Below are 22,353 nucleotides of genomic sequence, written 5' to 3'. Positions count from 1 at the left end.
AAATACCCAGTACCACAGCTCTTTTGTTGAACAGAATCAGGATAGTGCTAATGGTACCACATAGTGGTCAAATATAGTCTAACTATGTAAACACAGGCGAGTCACTTAACCTTTGGTGTCTCAGAACTTTAAGAAACTCTTCCCTTAATCTTTACCTCAATTTCAGCCCTTAAAATGAGGAGATTGGGCTAGATTATCTAGAATTTCCTTCCAGTTAGGAAACCATGAGGCTGGGGAATAGCCAATTTGGCTAAAGTATAGGGTATGCGGAGAGTAGTATGAAATGAGGGTGAAAAAGGCAGGTTAGGCAGATGGTAGAGAGCTTTAAATGTCAGCTATAAGAGTTGTGATTTATCCTGAAGACAATTGGGAACCATTGAAGTGTTTTAAATAAAGGAGTGACATGCCTCAGACCTGTGAATAAAGATTATTTTGGCATCGCTGGAAAGATAACTTGGAGAGGGTAAGAGTCTGGAGACAGGGAGTCTAATTACTTTCATAGACTCTTGAAACGTCCAGGAGTAGGTAATGAGAACCTCAATGATGGTGGTAGAAGCATGAGTGGGAAAAAAGGGATGGATGTAGGAGAGATATTCAGTGAAAGAATCAACAGAGGTTGGTAAGTGATGGTGTGGATTGGCAAAGAATAATCTCAAGTGAAGATCCTGAGTAACTGAAAGGATAGTCTTGTCATTAGGAGAATTAAATATTTGGGAAGGGAGTTTATATGATGAGAGGAAAGCCATGAGTTCACTTATGGGTCTATTTGAATTTAAGATTCTGAACTAAGACCCAGTTGGAAATAGCCAGCAAGCAGTTGGCATAACAGGGCTGGGGCCCAGAATAGAGACTTTACAGTGAAAATAGCATTGGCTCTAGAATCAGAGAGCTGGGTTCAAATGCTGATTTTTTTCACTTACTGCCTTTGGGAACTTAGATGATTGACTTTGGGCCCATTCACCTGTAAAATGAGAGGTGTAAGTTAGATGATCTCTGAGATGCCTTTAAGTTTTAGCTCTATTATCATGATCATGACTAGACAGAGATTTTGGACTTGGGATTTATTTGCATAAAAAGAAACATAGATATGAGGATGGATTAGATGACCGAGAGAAAGAAAATGCATAGAGAAGAAAGTGGGCAGGAACAGAAAGATAGATAAGCAGAAACAAGAAAGAGAGTTCATATAGGAAGGAGAGCAACAGAAGAGAGTGTCACGAATGAGAAGAAAATATCTAGAAAGATGGGGAGGAGAAAAAAAGAACTGATAGCACAATAATTATCACTTTTATATTTTCAAAGAATTTCCTCTCAACAACTCTGAAGCCTAGAGAATGCAAATAATATCGATCCCATCATAAAGATGAGGAAACTGAGATAGAGAAAAGAAATTCTTTCCCTAGGGTAATTCATATTTTAGAGTCAGGTCTTGTTTCTTTGTTCCCTCAAGAGAGCTGAGACTTGAAAAAAATTCATTAGACATTCAGTGACATTTCACTGGGGATCTTGGAGAGATTATTTCAGATCAATGGAGAGAGTAAGATTGAACAACAGTTTTTGTTAGTTATAGGGAATCACAAAATCCATGCCCCTGTACTTGCATCCATTGGTCTTAGTGCCTTCTGGAACCACTTTTGGGTTAAGACATGGAGGAGGCTCCCACTGACAGCTAGCCTAATAGATTCACACTTGATTTTTCATTGGGGTGCTAAAGGAAGGGTCAATAGGTTCAAAGACATTGTAGTGCATTAGATAATGCATTTGTCTTGGACTCAGAGATATCTGGGCTTGAATCTAACCTCATATACTTACTATGTGATCCTGGGTAGATCACATAACTGCCATGGGTCTCAGTTTCCTCATCTGTAAAATGAAATGTTTAGAACCTGAGGTACCTTCTAGCTCTGTATCTAAATGCTTTTCCTCCTAGTGCTGTCTCTGATTTCCTGGGGTTTAAAACCATACACTGCATGACCTAATCATATACATGCACATCCTCCTCTCCAGCTCCTGCTCCTGCTTTTCAATTTCCCTTTCTGTGATACAGAGTAGTATAATAAGAACACTAGACTTGGGATCAGGAAAATGAGATAAAAGTCCTGAATAATACTAGTTGTAGAGTTATGGGCAAGTGCCTTCTCCCTTATCATCTTCAATTTCTTCATCTGTAAAATAAGGATTATTGTTCTTATCATTCATGGAGTGATTGAGCCTTTGCCCATGGAAGTGATTAGTGGGTTGTGTTTTGCCTGTGTAGGTTATATGTGTCCACATGGTTTTGTCTAGATGTGACTTACTGGGAGGCGTGAATAAATAAATATCTCTAGAATTTCTTCCCCTCACCCTTCTCCAAGGGAGCCTGATTCCTGCAGGAGATTTAGAGGTTGGCTACTCTGCTCTCTTCAGAGAGATGGACCAGGCCAGAATGATGTCTATATGTCCCCCTAATCATTGTTAGCCCAGGGGAAATAATTTTTAGGTTCAAGATGAGCTTCTGATAACGATCCCTTAATGGGGAACTATGTTCCAAATTATATATCCAAGGCTTATCTCCTTTTCTACCAAATGCCAGTTCCACTAAGACCACACATGACATATAAACAAATTAATTCAAACCAAAAAAGAGCACACTGAAATCAAAGATATACAGATCAGAATATATGCACTCAATATAGAGAGTGAGTGAGTTCTTTCAGTGGAAATGAGAAATCTCAACTCAACCAAAGGATCTTACCTAGATCTCATCCAAGTGGAAACTCCCCAAAATCTAGACTATTATAAGTTGGGGATAGGAATGTGATGATGGTGCTGCCTTCTCTACGTGTCAGCTTCTTCTAGTCTTTCTCTCACTTCTATGACCAAATGAGAAACTGGAATCACTTGTCTTCCATCCTGAAACTGGAAGCCATAAGATAAGTCCTCAAGTCCTTGACAACTTCACTCTTCTTGTAAGCATGGATCATTGATTAATCAATCTCCACCAATGAGTCTTATGCACATGGAATCTGAGATTCATGTTATGCTAAAATTTGAAGATTATGTTTCTTTCCTTCTTCCCAAGGTCTCATCATCCTCCACAAGTCTAAGCCACCAGCCAAACCAAAACCCAAAGGTCCTGTTTACTTCTAAATCTCTATGGTGAGTGAAAATTAGGCTGCTCCTTCAACTGCAGTGACTATAGCAGTCCTTTCCACCCAACTATTTATTCCAGGTGAGAAAAAAATTCTAGGAATAATAATACTCATAATATCTATTTCTTAGGATTGTGGGGAGAGGATCATGTATTATTGTTACTATTATTATTATTACCATTATTGTGACTGCCTCTTAACTAATGTCTTCATAGTAGAGGAGGGCTAGCAAGAGGTCAGTTTCCTTTAACATTCAGGAGGCCTCCAAAAAAGGCTTGAGAATGATGAATTTTTACCACAAGATGAATCTCAGGGCTGTATTTCTCTGCTTAACTAGGCTCTTTCAGCAGGGTGCTCAAAACTGTGAGACCATTTGATTTATGCAAATTGTTTTATATGAGGGATTTCACATCACTTTAGTTATGGAGATCTGATATCCTTAGAATAGCAGCTAATAACACTAAAGGTTGTTGGTAACAAGTACTGTAGACTCACAAGGGAATTTAATCGCTGGAACTATAAGCTCACAATGGAAAGTAACAATGCCCTGAATTTAATAGGTTTCATTTTTCAAAATGATTATTTTGCATTTGCAACTTCTCATTCATGATGATGGTCTTGGAAAAGAACTGATCTGAGAATTTTTCTCCTCTAGCATAAAGGCTCTTTAGTTGTAGATGAAAGCATAAAAAATCAATTAACTCTGGCCAACTAAAACAAAGTCCACTTATACTCCTCTTTAAGCATCATGTTTTCTTTTCTTTTTTTGAAATTCAAAAAGTTTAGAAATCTCCACTGATTTCCCAATTTCTTCCAATTCCTAATTTCCTTCTATTTCCCTAATTCCTTTTATTTGCTATTTCATAAATGCCTTCAGTCTCTGACATTGTCATGAGTCTGTTACAGGTCAAATATGAGGTCAACAAATTCCAAAAAGGGACCCAAAGTGTTTTCTCATATCACATATTTCTTGTAATAAATGGGCTATCAACTGAAACTTAGAATTTGTTTTGGTAATACTGAGATTTTCAAGATCATTAGAGTTTCTCTAGAGACATTTAACTTAGAGCTAGGTACAACTGTGTAAACAAGCTCAAAACATCTTCGGAGCCATTCAAATTTTATTAATGCACAAGATAATCCCTACTAGTCTTCCAGAGACTGTTTCTTGGCTTCCATGACCTCTCTGTAGTATTTGACACTGCTGATTTCCTCTTCCTAATAAATGTTCTTCTCTCTTGAGGATACAAAGCTCTTGTAGTTCTCTTCCTACCTTTGCTATCTCCTTTGTGCCAGCCTGTCATCTTTAAAGGTGCTCTCCAAAACTTTATCTTCAACCACTTCTCTTTACTTAGACACTTTCCTTTGGCTATGTCATTCATACCCATAGCTTCAGACCACATCTAGATGGCTGATGCCTAAGCTACAAACATTGAGTCTGAACTGTTCTCCTAATCTTCAGATTCACATGTCCAAGTTGCTGAATGATCATCTCCACTTAGATGTCTTGTAAGTATCTCAAACTCAAAATCCAGAAGAACATGTCTTGAAGTACAGCTAGGTGGTACAGTGGATAGAGTGCTGGGCTTGCAGTCAGGAGTTCAAACCCAGGCTCAAACACTTATTGGCTGTGTGACCCTGAGCAACTCACTTAACTCTGTCCTAGTTTCTTCATCTGTAAAATGGAAAATCGCTTTGGTATTTTTGCCAAGAAAACATCAAATGGGGTCACAAATTGTCAGACACAATTGAAATGATTCAATAGAAATGACAACATGACTTGAAGGCAGGGCCTGTTTTATTTTTGGAGCTTCAGTACCTGGCACATTTTTGGATTGAAAGATGTTCAGAACCAAACTCATGATTTTCCTCTCCAAGAACCTTCCTTTCCTCTTGACTTCCTCAATTCAAAGAATGGCACAACCAATGGATTATCCTCTAATTCTACACAACAAGCATTTTTTCAATACAAGGCACTGTGCTTAGTTCTGGGCCCGAGGTTCAAAATTGTAATCATCTACGGCGTCCTCCACATTAATTTAATTACCAAGACCTTTCAATTCTAAATCTTCATTATCTTTGATTTCTATATTCCATGTCCATATCTACCATTAATACCTTGATTCAGACCCTCATTGCCTCTCACCAAGCCTATTGTAATATTTTGTCATCACAAATCCCTATTCCTTCCAATAAGACCCTTACACTGCTACTAGATTACTTTTCCTAATCTATACTTCAGATCATGTTGCTCCTTTAACTCCCCATTCCTATGGGCTATAGTCCTATCTCCCTAAGCAGAATTCAGAATTCTCCATGATCTGTCCCTAGCCAGCAAGAGACCTGGGTTATGATCTGCACGACTTTGGGTAAGTCACTTAAGCATTATGCCTCATTTCCCATTTTTTAAAAGCGAAAGTGGTAGACTAGATGGTTTTTAAGTATTACTGTGAATATACAGTATAAGATAATATAAGCCTTGTAATACTGCATAAAAGAATTATATAGAAATGTATAGATATATAATGCCCAAAGGCACTAGTACTATCTCATGATAATTTTTTGTTTATACTGGACTCCTATTAAACTTGACTGCTCATCATCAATTCCCAAACATACTCCACTTTTTACGGCTCTGTGCATTTCTTCACACTGTTCTCTGTGCATGGGAAGTTCACACTGATCATTCTTCAAGGAGAGCCCAACTCAATACTACCTCCTGCATAAACTTTCCCTGATCTCCCACCTCCACCTTCAAGTCAGAAGTGATTTCTTGCTCCTTTGAACACATCCACACAGCAACTTATTTTCTTTACTTTTATGCTGAAATTAAACACAAAAAGAGCATTGTCAGATACACAGCAGAATACAAAGGATTATTTGTGAAACCATGAGTACTCATTTCATATCACTTGCCTTCAAAAAAAACATATAATGAATTCAACATGTTACTTTAAAAAAATCCTGCTTGTGTGAGATTGTTTATAAACTTCCTTCTATCTCCTCTGCACATTTTAAAAAACTCCTTACCTTCCATCTTAGAACTAATACCAAGTATTGGTTCCAAGGCAGAAGAACAGTAAGGGCTAGGCAACTGGGATTTAAGTAATTTGCCCAAGGTCACACAGCTAGGAAGTATTAAAGGTCAAATTTGAAGCCAGGACCTCCTGTCTCTAGGACTGACTCTCAATCCACTGTACCACCTATCTGCTTGCCTTGTAGATTTTAAAAATGGTTCAGTGACCCCACTTTTTTTTGGTATCACAATTGCTCACCTCTTTCCCTCAACAAACCATTCCTCTCACCTCAGATAAAAAGAGAAGAAAAAGAAAACCTTCATAGCATATGAATATAATCATGGAAAAAACCAGTAACCACAGATAGCAAAAATATGTTTCTTTCTGATTAGTGGGTACTTTGCCTCTCTGCAAGGTGTTGAATAACATGTATGTTTTATCAGTGGTCATCTTGAGACATGACTGATCATTGTTTTGTTCTGAATTGTGACAGTAAGCAAACTCCTCCTCTCCTTTCTTTTTGCACAATCTGGTATCCTTGTATAAAGGATTCTCTTGATTCTGCTCACTTTATTTTGCATCAGTTCAAATCTCTTAGAACTTTCTGATATTGTCTCTTTTGTCATTTCTTATGACACAACGATATTCCATTACGTTTACATATCTTGAATTTTTCAGTCTTAACACCAGTATAGTTTATAGTTCATTCTCTTATAATGCCCATTTCCTAATTAGGAAGTCTATTTTGCTTACAACGTTTCCTTCTCTTGCTCTTAAGCATCATCATTCATATTGCTGACTATTTCTCTATCATCTGCTGTATTTCTACATTAAAAAGTTTGTGCTTGTGTAAGGAGCTCTGTGTGTGTGTGTGTGTGTGTGTGTGTGTGTGTGTGTCTGTTCAACTTACCTTCATTCAGTTCAAATAAGAATGAAGTTCATTTGATGTCTACTCTTCTCATCCCTTCTATTTTTGTATACTCTTCTTCTCACACAATTTTGAAAAATATAAAGTTCTTTTTCCTGCTTTCTACATTATTGTATTCTTTCTTTTACCCTACCTTCTCTTTTTTTCTTAAAACTCTCAGAACATTGCTAATTTGCTCTCACATTGTCTATTTTTTCTATTTAATTCACTTTTTGAAGACAATGAGCTTTCTAAAGGGCATATTCCTTCTCTCCCCATTAGAATGTAACAAGGTATCATCATCAGCCCCTTCCAATTGCTCAACTATATTTATCTTTCTAGGTTTTTCTCAATTCCTGTGTTTGCATTTTAAAAAACTTACTGAGTTCTGGTCTTTTCATTAGGATTCTTGAAAATCCTCTATTCCAGGTTTATTAATTTTTTTCCTCTTGTAGGATTATATTCAAATTTGCAAGTTAATTTTTTTAATTATAAGCTTCTCCCTTTTGCCTTTTGGAATATTGTATTCCAATATCTCCTGTTATTAATAGTAGTAGCTTCCAGGGCTTGTATGATCTTGAATGTGGCTCCTTGGTATTTGAACTTCTTTCTGGATGCTTATGTTAATTTTTCTTAGACATGGAAGCTCTGGATTTTTCTATCATATTTCTCGAACTTTTACTTTTGAGTTTTCTTCCAGGGAGTAATTAATGAAGTCCTTCTAGCTTTGCTTTGACTAATTCTGCTTTTTAATACCTTTGGGCATTTTTCATTTATGATTTCTTGAAATATAGTGTCCAAGGGTTTTTTTTAAATCATGATTTTAAGGGAGTGTGATGATTTGTAAACTATCTTTCTTCTAGGGCAGTTTTTTCCTTGTTTTATTTTATTTTTAAATATTTTTTCATGGTTACATGATTCTTGTTGTCTCCCTCCCTTCTTTCCTCTCCCCTCCCACAGTTGACAAGAAATTTCACAGGGTTATACATACATATGTTATCACTTAAAACCTATTTCCATATTATTCATTTTTGTAATAGACTAATATTTAAAAACCAAAACCTCAAATCATATACCCATACAAATGATAAACATATTTTTTCTCCTGGATTTCTACTACATAGTCCTTTCTCTAACTGTGGGTAATCTTAGTGTGCTCCTGTTTCTGCTTACTTCCCTCATCATTTCATATAGGTTTTTCCAGTTCTTATAGGACTCCATCAATTCATCATTCCTCATAGCACAATAGTATTCTATCACCATCATATACCACAATTTGTTCAGCTATTCCCCAATTGAGGGACATCTCCTCATTTTCCTTTTTTTTTATGGTAGTTGTTTTAGATAGCACATATCTTATGGGGTTTGTGTCCTAATATTTTTTATGTCTCATGGAGTCACCGATTTCTAGTTAATTGAATAAAATTTACCACTTTCTGTTCTGAGCTATTTTTCTCCAAATTCTTATCTCTACTGCTTTTATTTCATTTTTTCTTTCTTACTTCATGTATTCTAGATATTCATGTATTTCCTTGGGAAAATCCATTGTTTTCTCCCTTTGAATGTATTCCTACAGTTGTTATAGAGTTACTCTTTCCTTCAATGTTGGATTTTTAGATATCTTTGGATTTACAATAATTTTTATGCTGGTGGGGGTCTCTTTTAGCTTACTTCTCCCTCCAACCTTCATTCCTGAATTAAAGTATTGTGACAGGACCAGCCTCTTCTCTTGCCACACTTTTGCATGGTTGACTCTATTTTTCTCCACTTAAGTCATTTGGATTCTAACACCAGCCTCTAAAGTTAAGCACCCCTGAATCTTTGAAGTTGAGAGTGCTCTTCAGAGGGCTATGGAAGTCAGAACCCCTGACCCTAATGTCCTCGTAGGAGCACACTAATCACTGCTATTCCCAATTGCTTCCAACATCCTCACTATGGATTTCAACCATGCTGGGACTCTGTTGGGGAAATCTTCCAGCCTTACTGCCTTAAGATTTAAAGGCTTGTAAGCTACAAGTAAGTATCTGTAGCCATCTGATCACACAAAGAGTCCATTATCTTGTTTGGCTGTACCTCGATAGATTTGCTGACAGCCCCTCTTCCTACTGGAGTGACTTCTAAAGGCTGACTTTTTTATGTACTTCTTGGGGGGAAAGGAATTCACTTAAGTTTTTTCATTATATTTCTTGATTATTAATGAGTCTATTATGATTTTTAAGTTTTGGATAGAAGAGGCAAAAAGAGACTTAATTTGATGCCTCTATTTAGAAAGCCATCTTAGCCAGAAATCTGTTCTCATACTTTTATTATATTCTTCTTATTTATGTACGTATCTTAATAACAAGTGCTTAAATGTTTATCTAACACAATTTAAATGATTTATCTTTTTGTTATCCTTTATGTATAGCACACAGACTCACACATGGTAGGCACTTATTAAACATTAGCTGGAATCAGGAATATTTATCAGTGTCAGAGAGGCTGTGCTCTTTAGAGCACAACTCTTCTGCTGTCTTATTTTCTAATTAACATTTAAACTTTATACCTCCTCTTATGTATCTCCATATACTGTTTTCTGCATACTGTAGGTGCTTAATGTTGGTTTAATTTAACATTTTGATTGGTTTTAAACTCTAGGAAGAAAGCCAGGAATAATTGGCATGATGGAATTAGGCCATATGGCATGGTACTCTTCTCACACAAACTGACTGACCATGGTAGACTAATTCCAATAAAACTCTTTGTCAAAATCTAGCTTCCTAAAAGTTCTGAACTTAGTGACAGCGACTGGGATTGAACCCAGAAATCCTATGACTAGAAACAGTGCCAATGAAAACTTTCTATAATCTCTTTCAATTATTTGTCTCAGCATTTCACAAGCCCCCATTGTAAGGGATTTCTTTTAATACAACCTAACCCAAGAGTTTCGAAGTATCCTGGCCTTGTGGATAGAGTTGGTTTTGGAGTCAGGAAGACCTGCTCTCAAGAATCGATTGACACATATTAGCTATGTAACTACTGGCAAGTTCTGCAGATAACCTTCTAATAAATCAACACACATTTATTAAGTGCCTACTATATACCAGAGACTGAGAAGACAATGATATAAATTAAATAGTTCCTGCCATCAAAAAGCTTTCATTCCACAGGGAGAGACCACATATGTACATAAATGTTTAATTACATTTGAAGTACTCAGCTGCACTGAAGGAAAGTGTTTCTATATCTGAAGTTCCCTACTATGATGAAATCATTAGCAGATCCAAAATAAAATGAATAACCTCTCCATACACCATATCATAGAACATTAGAACTGGAAAGGATACAAATATGGCCTCAGATGCTTCCTAGCTATGTAACCCAGGACATGTCATTTAATCCTATTTACCTAACCCTTGCTTAAACTCCTTCTTAAAGTGTTTTCACTAAGAAAGAAAAATAAGGGTTTTAAAAAAATAATTTTAAAAAGAACTAAAAAGGATCTTACAGATCACCGAATTTAATCATTTTACAACTAGGGAAACTGACGAGAAAGGTTTACTTTCAATTTCTGTAAATATATGGGGGAACCTCAGGAATATAAGAGAATTTGAATCCTGGTATGGAATGAAGCTATTTTGCATACTGTCATGTGAAAATTTTAATGGGAAAAAAGTGAGCCTGAGGAAGGTCATTTGGCAAGTCAGTGGCAGAGCTGGGCCTTGAACTGGTCTTCTGACTTGGAGCACAGAACTTTATTCAGGGCACCACTAGCCATCTATGCTGCTTCTTAGACCAACTTCCTTTTCTTCCTCCTGTCAGCAGAGACAAAGAATAGTTCTTCATTCCTGTTTGAAAAAGATGAACATTCTAGCTTCTCCTTCTACCCAAATATCTTCTTACTGTCAGTGGCAAGGGAAGTATCAGGTGATGCAGAAGTGGCAGTTACTATGGTGATGACAATGTTCAAATACTCACCTTTAACAGCAAAGCAAAGCTAGTGCCACTGTCCTTAAAGGACACACAATTTAAAAGGATAAAAGTTTATCCTCAAAAAAAAAAAAGGAAAGCAAAAAACAAACTCTTATTCCATGACCTGCTAATTCCATAGGAAGAACAGATGTCTGGTCTCAGAAACGTGTTGGCAACAATTTCAACCCCAAGTTAGAGCCAATATATCATAAAAGAGTTTGTGAATTTAATCAAAGTATGCTATCCACTCAGAGTGAAAAAATGAATTTGTAAAAAAAAAATCCTTCTCACCACCTCAATAGGATAAAGAAGTTTTTTAAGGTTCCAAAAGAGTTGCCTTGCTTTAGTACATGTGTAAAGAAGGGGAGGAAAGAGAGTGTAAAGAAGGGTGTGAACTCAGGGCCTTAAAAAAAAGGAAAATCAATTGCAGCAATTATTTTACTAAATTATTTTAAACTGTAGTGTATCCAGAAGGCTTCCTGGTAAATGTCTGCTGTCACAGCAACAAGCTATGCTGTTCCCTAGACTGACCTTTTTCATGTTAAAATGCATGTAAGTATGCAAAATAGCCTCGTGCCCTACCAGGATTCAGTGGTCTCTTGCTTTCCAGAGCTTCCCCCAAATATTCTGCAAGAATTGAAAGTAAAGGAATATTCCAATTTTACTAGAGAGAATTTTTTAAAGGACCAGCAAAGGTAGTCTTTTGATGTTTTCACCTTTGGCACATGAACTGCTAATTCAATAGGTTAAGGAAAAAGTAACTTTTAAAAAATGGGTGTTGATTGGATTGTCAACTTTCTTTATGTAACAACAGTTCCTTTACCCAGAGGTCTTGAACCTAGGGGTGCCAAAAAGCTGGAGTCCCTCTGGATGCAAGCCTCTAGGTTGGGGTCCTGGCTTCTGGTTCACCCTGGATACAGGACTCAGGAAAAGCCACCTGATCTAGCAGCGTCCCTGAACAATTGCTGATCTGTGTTAGGAGAAGGTGTTTCCTTAATATGACTGATCTCTGCCAATAAAATCATAGGTCTAGAAAATGAAGTGAAAAGTAGAATAATGGAAAGAGTGCTTGACTTGGAGTCAAGATCCGGGCTCTAATACCACTTCTGTTACTTATAGGATCGTGAGATCAGAGATTGAGAACTGGAAGGGACTTTAAAGGCCAGGCAGGATAGCCCCCTATTTTACAGATACTAACTTACCCAGAGTCACACAGCTAAGACATGATAAATAGAATTCGAATTTAGAACTATATGACTCCAAGCCCAGTATTCTCTCTACCATGCTACCTGCTTCTAATAGCTGTAGAATGATGGGCAAGACATTTCACCTCGTCATGACTCAGTTTCTTCATCTGCAAATTGAAGACTCTAAGGTCTGTGCAGCTTATGGTCCTAATATCGATGATAAGATAATTAAACTCATGATCATGATATTGTTCAACTGTTTCAGTAATGCCCCACTCGTGACCACATTTATTTTTTTTTCTTTTTGGGCAAAGATAGAGTGCCTTGCCATTTCCTTCTCCAGCTCATTTTACAAATGAGGAAATTGGGGCAAACCAGGTTGAGTGACTTGCCCAGAATCATGCAGCTAGCGTCTGAGTCTGGTTTTGAACAAGTCTTCATGACTCCAGACAAGGAGCTCTATCCAATGAGCCACCTAGCCAGCTGCTCTCAGTGATCATGACATAAAAAAGTATTCTTCTCATGCCTCATGCCAACATGGGAATGATCTTGGATTATTAGAAGCTTCATTGGTGGTACCTAAGTCCTGAAGAATCCTACCAAGCTGGAAAAGCTTCCAAGTAGGTCCAGGGATAGGTTGTGTTTCAGCAATGTAATAAAGTTAATAATAATAACTAATGAACATTTATAAAGCAGCTTAATATTAACAAATCATTTTACAAACCTTGTCTCATTTCATCCTTCCAGTAGCCCTGAGATGAAGGTGCTATTGTTATCCTCATTTTACAGATGAGGAAACTGAAGCAAGCAGACGTTGTGATTTTTTTCAAGGTCACAGAGCTAATAATTGTCTTGGGCTTGATTGGAACTCATTTCTTCCTCACTCCAGGTTCAGTGCTCTCTTCTCTGCATCACCTAGCTACCATCTAGATCTCGTTTGGTTCAAAGAGGCCCATCACCAGGCAGGTAGCAGGATAATTGGTTTTTCAGCCACAACTTATGAAGGCTGTTAGGAGTTGCAGTCTATTTCCATGAAGGGAATATTCCTACCAATGAAATCATGAATCTTGGAAGTATGGCAGCATTGACTATTCCATAGTATGCTTTGAGGGAGTGTGATCATTTGTGAATGATCTCTTTTTAAAGAATGTGGTTTCTAGATATTTTTAATAGCACATATCTTGTATTTTATTTTTTCCTAATATTTTATGTATCTCATGTAGTCATTGATTTCTGTTTAGTACATTCATATTTTCAGGGAGTCTGTTAATTGTATAAAATTTATTACTTAATGTTCTAAGCTATTTTTTCTCTTAATTCTTTCCTCTAGTACTTTCATTTCAATTTTTCTCTGTTACTTCAGGTATTCATGTAGTTCATGGGGAAATTTTTTTCTCCCTTTGAGTATATACTTACAGTTGTTGTGGAGTTACTTTCATTCAAAGTTGGATCTCTGTGGATTTACAATAGTGATCAGGTTCTCCTTCAGTTTACTTCTCTTCAACCTTTATTCCTGAATTAAGGCCTCATGAAAGGACTAGTCTTTACTCCTGCCACACTTTTAGATGGGAAATTGACCCTATTTTTTCTCCACTTGAGTCACTTGAAGTCTTACATCAGTCTTTAGAGGTAATCTGTAATGGTATACTTTGCAATATCAGGTAAAGCTTAGATGACTATCTTTTCAAATTAGGTAACTATGTAATCTTCTGTTTTAGTATTTTCTATTTGGAAGGAAATTCTCTTAAATTTTTATAATGGTACATTTTCCATACAAAATAAAGGCTTCTAGAGAAGAATGTGATGAATATTCTAATAGATGGAAAGTGAGATTATAAGGTTTCTCAAGCAAATCAAGAGTGTCTACCAAAAGATCCCTGATAGACGTTCCCTGAATGGAATCAGTTCAATATATTATTCATCCATTAGCAGACATTTTTAGGATGCTTTACAGTTACAAAGCACTTTATATACATTATATTTCACTTAATCTTATTTTAAAAGCAGCATGAGTTGGGTGTTTCTATTATTATCAGCCCTACTTCACTGGAGAAAACCGAGGCTCAATGAGTTGAGTAAACTATCTATGGTCATACAGCTAGCAAGTGATAGAGCCAATACATAATCTCAGGTCATCTAGCTCCAATTCCATAGTTCTTTCTGCTGTTCTACTTTTCATATACAGTATATGTCAGCTGGTTTGGAAACTGGGAGGGGGCGGGGGGGAAGAGGGGAATAGGTTGGGTTTGGAAATTTTCTGCCAAGTAATGAAGTCATAGTAAAGAAATTTTTATTTTATCTCATTGAGATGTGAATTCTGGTGTTTGATTTTTGTGTCCAGCATTTCTTTCCAGGAACAAAAACCAGGATATCAGTATTGGCTGGCTGAGTGAGGTCTTGCATATATTTAGTGCATAATAAATTATTGTTGAATTGAATGGTGATATGTTTGCAGAAAGTCAGCATTACCATAGAATCATAAGCCTGGAAGAGATCTCCAGTGGTTACTGACACCTGAACATTCTAGGAATGAACCAGGAGATTCCATCAACTGTGATGGAAGATCTCAGAAATCTTCTCCAGAAACTGCTGATCAGTGCCAGGCTGTGGCAGAGGAGAGCATGTATCATCTATAGTAGTGGAATGGAAGAAGAGTGGGAAAGATAGGAAGGTGTGTGGCTTGTGTACTTTGACTAAAAGCGCCAAAATATGCTGGTATGCCATGCAAAAACCTCCAAGATGCACTAGACCATCGACATTTTTTGCTGACAAGTACTCATTAACTAAAGCTGTTAGGTCTGTTAGTGGTCCTCAGTGTTTCATTTGAGCATTGGCTACTATCACATTTCTATGGTGGATGAAGGCAAGGAAAAGATGTTTTTTCTTTGGTTCTTTACCCAGCTAAGTTCTTCCAGTTTGAGTTCATGATTGAAAGCATATTACAGACATCTGCCACTTTCCAATGTCCAATGAAGAAAGTGGTTGGAGACAGGAATTAAATGGAAATGTTAGTGTATTTCTTCAAAGATGTTTTGAGAAGACCTTAGAAGAACACAAGACACTAATGAAACTGCTAGATTGTCTAGAGAAAAATGGTCTGAAGATTTCCATTGACAAGTGTCAGTTTTACAGAGGCTCTGTCAAGTATGTGTGTCATCCAGTATCTTTTTTATTCAACTTTATTTTCTTTTCAGCTTCAAATTCTCTCCCTCCCACTTCCTAATCCCCTGAAACATTGCTAAAGCAAGAAAAACACCACATGTAACAAATATGTATAAACAAGTACAACAAATTCCCTTATTAACCATATATATATATATATATATATAATACATACACACCTATATATACACATGTGTGCATATGAATGCATGTTGGTATACATACGTGTGTGTATACTATATAGTCAATCATCTCTCTATTAGAAGGAGGTGATCACACATTTCATCAGGAGCCCTCTGGAACTGGGGTTAGGTCCATTGTGTTACACAGTACCTTCAAAGCCATGAGCACATATGCAGAGAAGATAAATGTTCTCCTGATTTGGCCACATCCATAGAACCTTCTGTATCAAAAGACTCTCCTAGGATTGGCATTTATCACAAATCTTTTAAGAAATATTCTTTCATTGCTAAAATACTGAATGACCTCACTCCTTGTGTGACTGAAGAGAGCCAGAAGCACAAAGGCAAGACAGAACAATTTGTCTTAAACCCCACAAAGCCCTTCAGAGATGGATGGATGGAGAGTTGTGAACAGTTTTTGAAGATTTGGTCAGTGCCCTAATACATACACCAGTGTTTGTTCAGGCCAATTCAAATCAGATCTTTGTCTTCCATGTAGCTGTTAGCCTGGAGAGCTTGAGAACAGTCCTATAGCAAGAGCATGATGGTCACCAGAATCAGTTAGATAAAAGATCTGTTTAGCACTTACTGTGTATAAAGCAATAAAGATAGAAGGATGAATGGGAAGCTGGTTCCTGGCACTGAGGACCACATAGTAGAAGGGAAGAAAAAAGAGGGACCAAAAAAACCTCAAGAAGGTATGGATACGCTATCAGTGTGGGTCATGGGCATGTCCACATGGGTTTGTCTAAATGGAGCTTGTGGGATGGCTCTGATAGCTGTCTTAGGAATCGTGCTCAAACCCTTTCCAAGGAACACTGATTCCTCCCTGGAGAGGAACAGGAATAGTAGGTATGAGTCTGGCCACTCTACTCTCCTCAAAGTGAGGAATACCAGACAAGAATTATAATTATTTGCAGTCCAAATACTAGTATTTTAGGGTAAATGATTTTTTTTCCTTAGGTCCAAACTGCTTTCTTGATCACTATCACTTAAATAGGATGGGAGTTATCAAACTTTTGGATTAAAGCATGTTCACCTCCCACCAAATGCTAATTACACATATCACCAATAGTAAATAGTAAAACAAACAAACAAACAAACAACAACAAGAGACATTTATGCAAGCAGATGGCAAAATGATATCAAAGTTAAATCTACAAGCATTTAGTAAGCACCTAGTAGGTGCCAGGCACTGTGCTAAGTACTGGGAATACCAAAAAAAAGGCAAAATATTTTCCCTTTCTCAAGGTTCTCAAAGTCCAGTTGAGAAGTGATCTAGATGAGAATAAACCAGATAATATTCAAAGGTAATGAGCTCTTCCATTGTGAATAAAAAAATCTTAACTGAGAGTCCTGTTTCTGACCTGATTTGTGGGTCCCTGGCAAGGATCATAATTTCTTGAGAGTACCCATCAATTCTCACTCCACTCCCAATTCATTTCACTCTCTATACTGTTCCACCTCCTTCGCAAGGCCTTTAAAGCTGCCTTCTCCCCACCACCCTCCACACACAAAGGAAGCTTCTTTCCCTCTGTCCCCTGCTTTCCAGTTCCCTAGCATATAGGAAGCCTTCCCCAAATGCTTCACCTCTCTTTATTTCCTCAATTTTACCAAAGGGACAATTACACCAAATCTCTAGAAAAGCAAGCTGGAAATCAAGGACATTTGGGGGAACAAGTTTTCTCTCTATGTGTTTTCTTTTCAAAGTCTGTTCTTATTCTTTCCAATTTCTTCCTGAAGAGGATCTGGAGTCATGCCCTTTTACAAATCAAGAGGGAAAAATGACACTCCTCTCCCAGTCTCACATGGGCAATGAATGATCATTCTATCAACCTAATGTGGAGAGTTTTGTACAAATATTCCAGATTCAAACCCAGAGTTATATTATTATAGATTAGAATATGACACATTCATAGAAAAAGAATAAATCAAATGCTATCAGCTATGATATGGAAGAGACCTTGTCTACCTAATTGTAAAGTGACTCAGATTATTCCCTATGCTTTCTCTTTTCCATGCCCAGTAATCCCAAATCCTTTAAACCCATTGAAGATTAGATTGTTGTTGCTAATCTCTCAAAGTATTACAGTGGCTTCAGTTCTGTTCTTTGTCAACAAATGCCAGCATCAGCATTAGGTTACTGGGCAACACTGTTTACCTTCTGAGGAAAGCACAAAAAGAAAAGAAAATTGTGGATAGACACCATTCCCTCTTTCCCTATCATCACAGTTGCCTGTTAAATAACACTTGGGAATTTATTTAATTCTCTAAGATTTGGGTACTTCCAACTCAAGTGAAAATATGCCAACCTTTACTGCTATTAAATTCACTACCACTGATTAAGATGAAGTCTTTAGCTATTTGTGGTTTTTTTTGTATGTGTGTGTACACAAAACATTAGGAAATAGATGGAATACTGGAGAAGGAAGTGGGGAGGTGTTTCTACTCATGGGAATTCCACAATTCCACATTTTATCTCTATTAAAAAGCATGGAAATGCAGCATTCTGGATTTTGGGCTCTTTTCCACTGTGATTGTTCTGTTTTTGTGACTGTGTATGAGTTACCTTGGCAACGTGGTAGAATGGAATCTGATTGGCCAAGCTGTCAGATTCGGCATCAGAGCTGTGGGCCCAGTTTTGAGTGGTAGATATATGCATGTTAGCTATAACTACAAAGAAATGCTTGCTTAGAAAAAACCAACCTAGCAAAACTTCTGCGTGAAGAATGCCCACTAAAGGTGGCCAAGTTTCTGTGTGTATAAATTGTTCTTTTTCTGATCATGTAAAATAAAGGAATAAGGGCTTTGTGCTCATTCCTTGGTACAAAATTAATTTATCAGTATTGGGAAATTAGTTCTCAATTAAGCCAAAGGGGAATTGTCCCACTGATGGATCATGAGGTTGAAATTTGCTCACCTTATTTAATTTGGGCTCCTAGTGTATCCTCAGGCAAGTCACAAACTCTCTCACACACTTGAGTTTCTGTAAATAAATCTCGTTCATAAAGATGAAGTCTAATCTTAAGCTTGAGGTCTTGGGAGCATAGGATTCTGATGATTTAACTGGTACCAAATTATAGCCTAATCTGTACCAGCAATATTGAATAATTTATTTATTCTCTTCTTTGGATGCACTTTTAAAACTTGTTAGACTCTATTAATTTGTCAATCACTTAGAGAAGGGAAAAAGGGATTTTCATTTTACATATAAAAATCTACTTTAGATTGCAGAGAAATGACACAGATTCCTAAAAGAAGGCAAGTGAGCTTTAGCTATTTACAAAAAATATTCGATATCCTTGTCTGGTTCATTGTTTTCTATCCCTCCATCCTCAGGGGAGCCAAATGTCAATGAAGTTATTGTAGGGATGGAAGTATCATGCCTGATTACACAATGGTCAACACTATATTTACACATATTTTATTCAAGCAATGGGTTCTGCATATTATATACAGTGCATATTCTTAACATAAATGAGAAAGTCAATGGCACAAATTAATTTTTTATCTTGGCTAAAGAGTAATAGGGAGTTAAGCTGCAACAAAGCTAACTAACATAAGGGTCATCCAAATTCTAAACAGCATATTAAAAATATATATTTTATGTTTTATTTCAAAAAACATCATTGCACAATTGTAATTAATTCTGCAGCTAAAGTTACCAAGAGAATGCGTGCCTTTATCCTAGAGTTTTCATTGAGAATAAGTGTCTTATTAATTTTGCACACATCAACATGAGAACTAAAGTTTAATCAAGGAACTGACTCATTCAGGATTCATCTGCTGAACTAAGTGACATTTGCTTCCCAACATGTCACAAGATTTCCAGCTTATATTGGGAAACAGTTTTATGGTTTGGAAAGAGTACTAGATTTGGATTTAGGAGACCCAGCCTCAAACTATGGTTCTACCACTTGTTATATGTCATTGGAAAATCATTTAATCTCTGTCTCAGCTTTCTTCTTTGTAAAATGAGGAGATTGGACTAGATTAGGGATTCTTTTTTTTAAACCCTTAACTTCTGTGTATTGGCTTCTAGGTGGAAGAGTGGTAAGGGTGGGCAATGGGGGTCAAGTGACTTGCCCAGGGTCACACAGCTGGGAAGTGTCTGAGGCCAGATTTGAACCTAGGACCTCCCGTCTGTAGGCCTGACTCAATCCACTGAGCTACCCAGCTGCCCCAAGATTAGGGATTCTTAAAGTGTGTGTGTGTGTGTGTGTGTGTGTACATCCTTTTTGATTACATCCTGGTCAACACTATATTGAGACATAATTTTATCAAGCAATGGGTTCTGTACATTATGTACATTGCACATTTTTAACATAAATGAGAGATCCCTTGGGCAGTCCAGGAAAGCCTTATGGATCCCTTCTCAGAATAATGTTTTTAACTAGATAAAATAAAATACATAGGCTAGTAAGGACATAAATTCTGTTGAAATACAGTTATGAGATTATTTTTAAAGTTCACGGACCCTGGACTATACAGATGATCTCTCAAATCAAATACTTATCTGGTTGCTATGAATAACTACAGATGTGGTGACTGAATACCTGCTCCAAGAAGAGCAGGAATGTACCTGGAAAATGTCATGGAGATGAGTTTTTCTTCAGCATGTGACAGTAATAATAATAGTTGACATATATCTAGTTCTTTTAGTTTTGCAGATGTCTTACATATGTTATCCCATTTGATTTACTCAACTGTCTTGTGGCATAGGAGCTATTGTTATCTCTCATTTAACTGATTTGAAAATTGAAGTTCAAAGAAGGTGACTTCCTTGGGGTCACGCAACCACTAAAAGTCTGAGCAGCTAGTCATCACTTAAGGTGAGACTCTAACCTGGCTGTTCTTGATCTCCATCATCAGACCATCCACTTCATCAGAGAGTACAGAGTAGGCTGTCCAAAAGAAAGGTCCTTCGCCTATGCTTCCTACTCTGACCCGTCTTTGACCCCAGACTGACTTTAAATGGTCATTCTATTATCCCACTCCTCACTTGGTGGGACTCAGTGTGCTGCATCGGTGCACAACAAGTTAATTCCAATTTATGGGAAAGGCATTAGAGAAGGGGAAAAATGGAGAAACTCAGTGCAAGGCTGAGGGGAGTTGAAAAAAAGGGAAAAAAGTGGAGGTGGGTAGTGGGGGCAGTGGAGGGACAGACAACAAAACCAACGAAACCTCCCTGCAAGCCAACAGAGATAATCTGAGAGAAGGCAAAGAATGGAGCCAAATGAAAGATTCAGTGCGAGTCTGTGGAGGAGACATTATGACGGGAGGGAAGACAAAAGGACAGTGGCATTAATAAAACAGAGAAAAATGAAACCAGCACACAAAGCAGTGCAGCTCCTCATACAAGCCAAGGTACATACACACGCCCATCAAAGCAGGGAAATTGTGAACAAAGGCTACCATAGCAACCCAAACTGAGCCCTGTTGTGCCTACAGATTGCAGTACACATGGTCATCTATCAAGGAGTCTCAGATATCCGTGCACTCCATAGTCACACTGGGGGAGAGCTGAGCTCAGCCAGAGTGTGAGTGGATCTGAGCCTCCCAAACCCTGACCCTCTCTAACCCCTCCCTCCCACCCCCGTGAAATTCAGAAGAAGTTTTGCCAGACGTTTCCCTTCCTATTATAGCTGGGCTTTTTTTCCCCTCAGAAAGGAAGCAAAGGGAAATAGGGAAATATTATCTGTATACATCTGATACTTTTACGCCCCAAATCATTTTTCCAAATTGTACAACATCTGTGCACGGCAGGCAATTTTGAATATTCTTCCTCCAATTCCCTATCCTTAAAAAAATTGAAAATTAAAAAAAAAAAAAAGAAAACAAAACATGGGATGTACCTTTGGCTTGGACATATAAAATTAAGTAACAGGAAGGAATGGCAAGCTAGGAAGCCAGTTTGCTCCTCCCAAATTAAAAAAGGGGGATTATTATTTCCCTCCACCTCAATTTTCCATTTGAATTATATGTCTTTTCTTTTAATAGACTATAGTTTCTTTCCACTCTCTTTTATTTTGAGAGAGAAATACTATGACACCAAAAAAAGGAAATCGGAGTGTTTAACCAGCACAGGCTGGAACACGAGGAAAAATAAAAGAACTTTGAAAAGAGCCTAATGGAGATATTGACATGTGTGCCTGGAAAGCTAAACTTAGCAAAGTGTATTGCAAGAACAGGCTTTCTCACTTTATTTCTGTATCTGGAAAGTTTCAGCGGCTGGTACCATATGAATATTTATTAATGCATTGTGATCCAGAACCTGTGATTATTACTCATACTATCTTTTACCTTGCAAGCTTCAACTCGGAAGAATAAAAAACACATCTGCTTTTGCTCTCCCCATATTTTATTCAACGTTTTAACAGCTTTGCTGTAAATATCTCATCCATTACGATTCAGTTGTGACTATATCAGCTTCACATCTCCTGTTTTATTGCTGTCATTACAGTTAAACAACACACTGTTAATTCTGTTAACTAACAAGTTCATTGTTCTAGCTAGTCAGCCATCTCCATTTGTTGAGTCCACATGTTAAAATATAATCAATTGTAAATCAAAGTAGGGCCCTGACTGAGGCGGGTTGCCTTTGTTAAGATGAGTAAATCTTCTTTATTGAGATGGTATGCTTGGTGCTGGTGGGGAAGCCATGAGGAAATGCTGGTCCGACACCCGATCCTGACGATCCATGGGAAGGGTTCATGCAACATGGGTGCCTGTTCTCCATCTTGAAGTTTTCTGACCTTAAATATGCAGGTTGAGTTGTAGAGCACTGAAATTAGTGAAGCAAATCACACCACATTG

Source organism: Gracilinanus agilis, chromosome 2 (assembly GCF_016433145.1).
Source record: "Gracilinanus agilis isolate LMUSP501 chromosome 2, AgileGrace, whole genome shotgun sequence".
NCBI classification, from domain to species: domain Eukaryota; kingdom Metazoa; phylum Chordata; class Mammalia; order Didelphimorphia; family Didelphidae; genus Gracilinanus; species Gracilinanus agilis.
The sequence above is the reverse complement of the archived record's forward strand: the minus strand, read 5'-3'. Positions refer to the sequence as shown.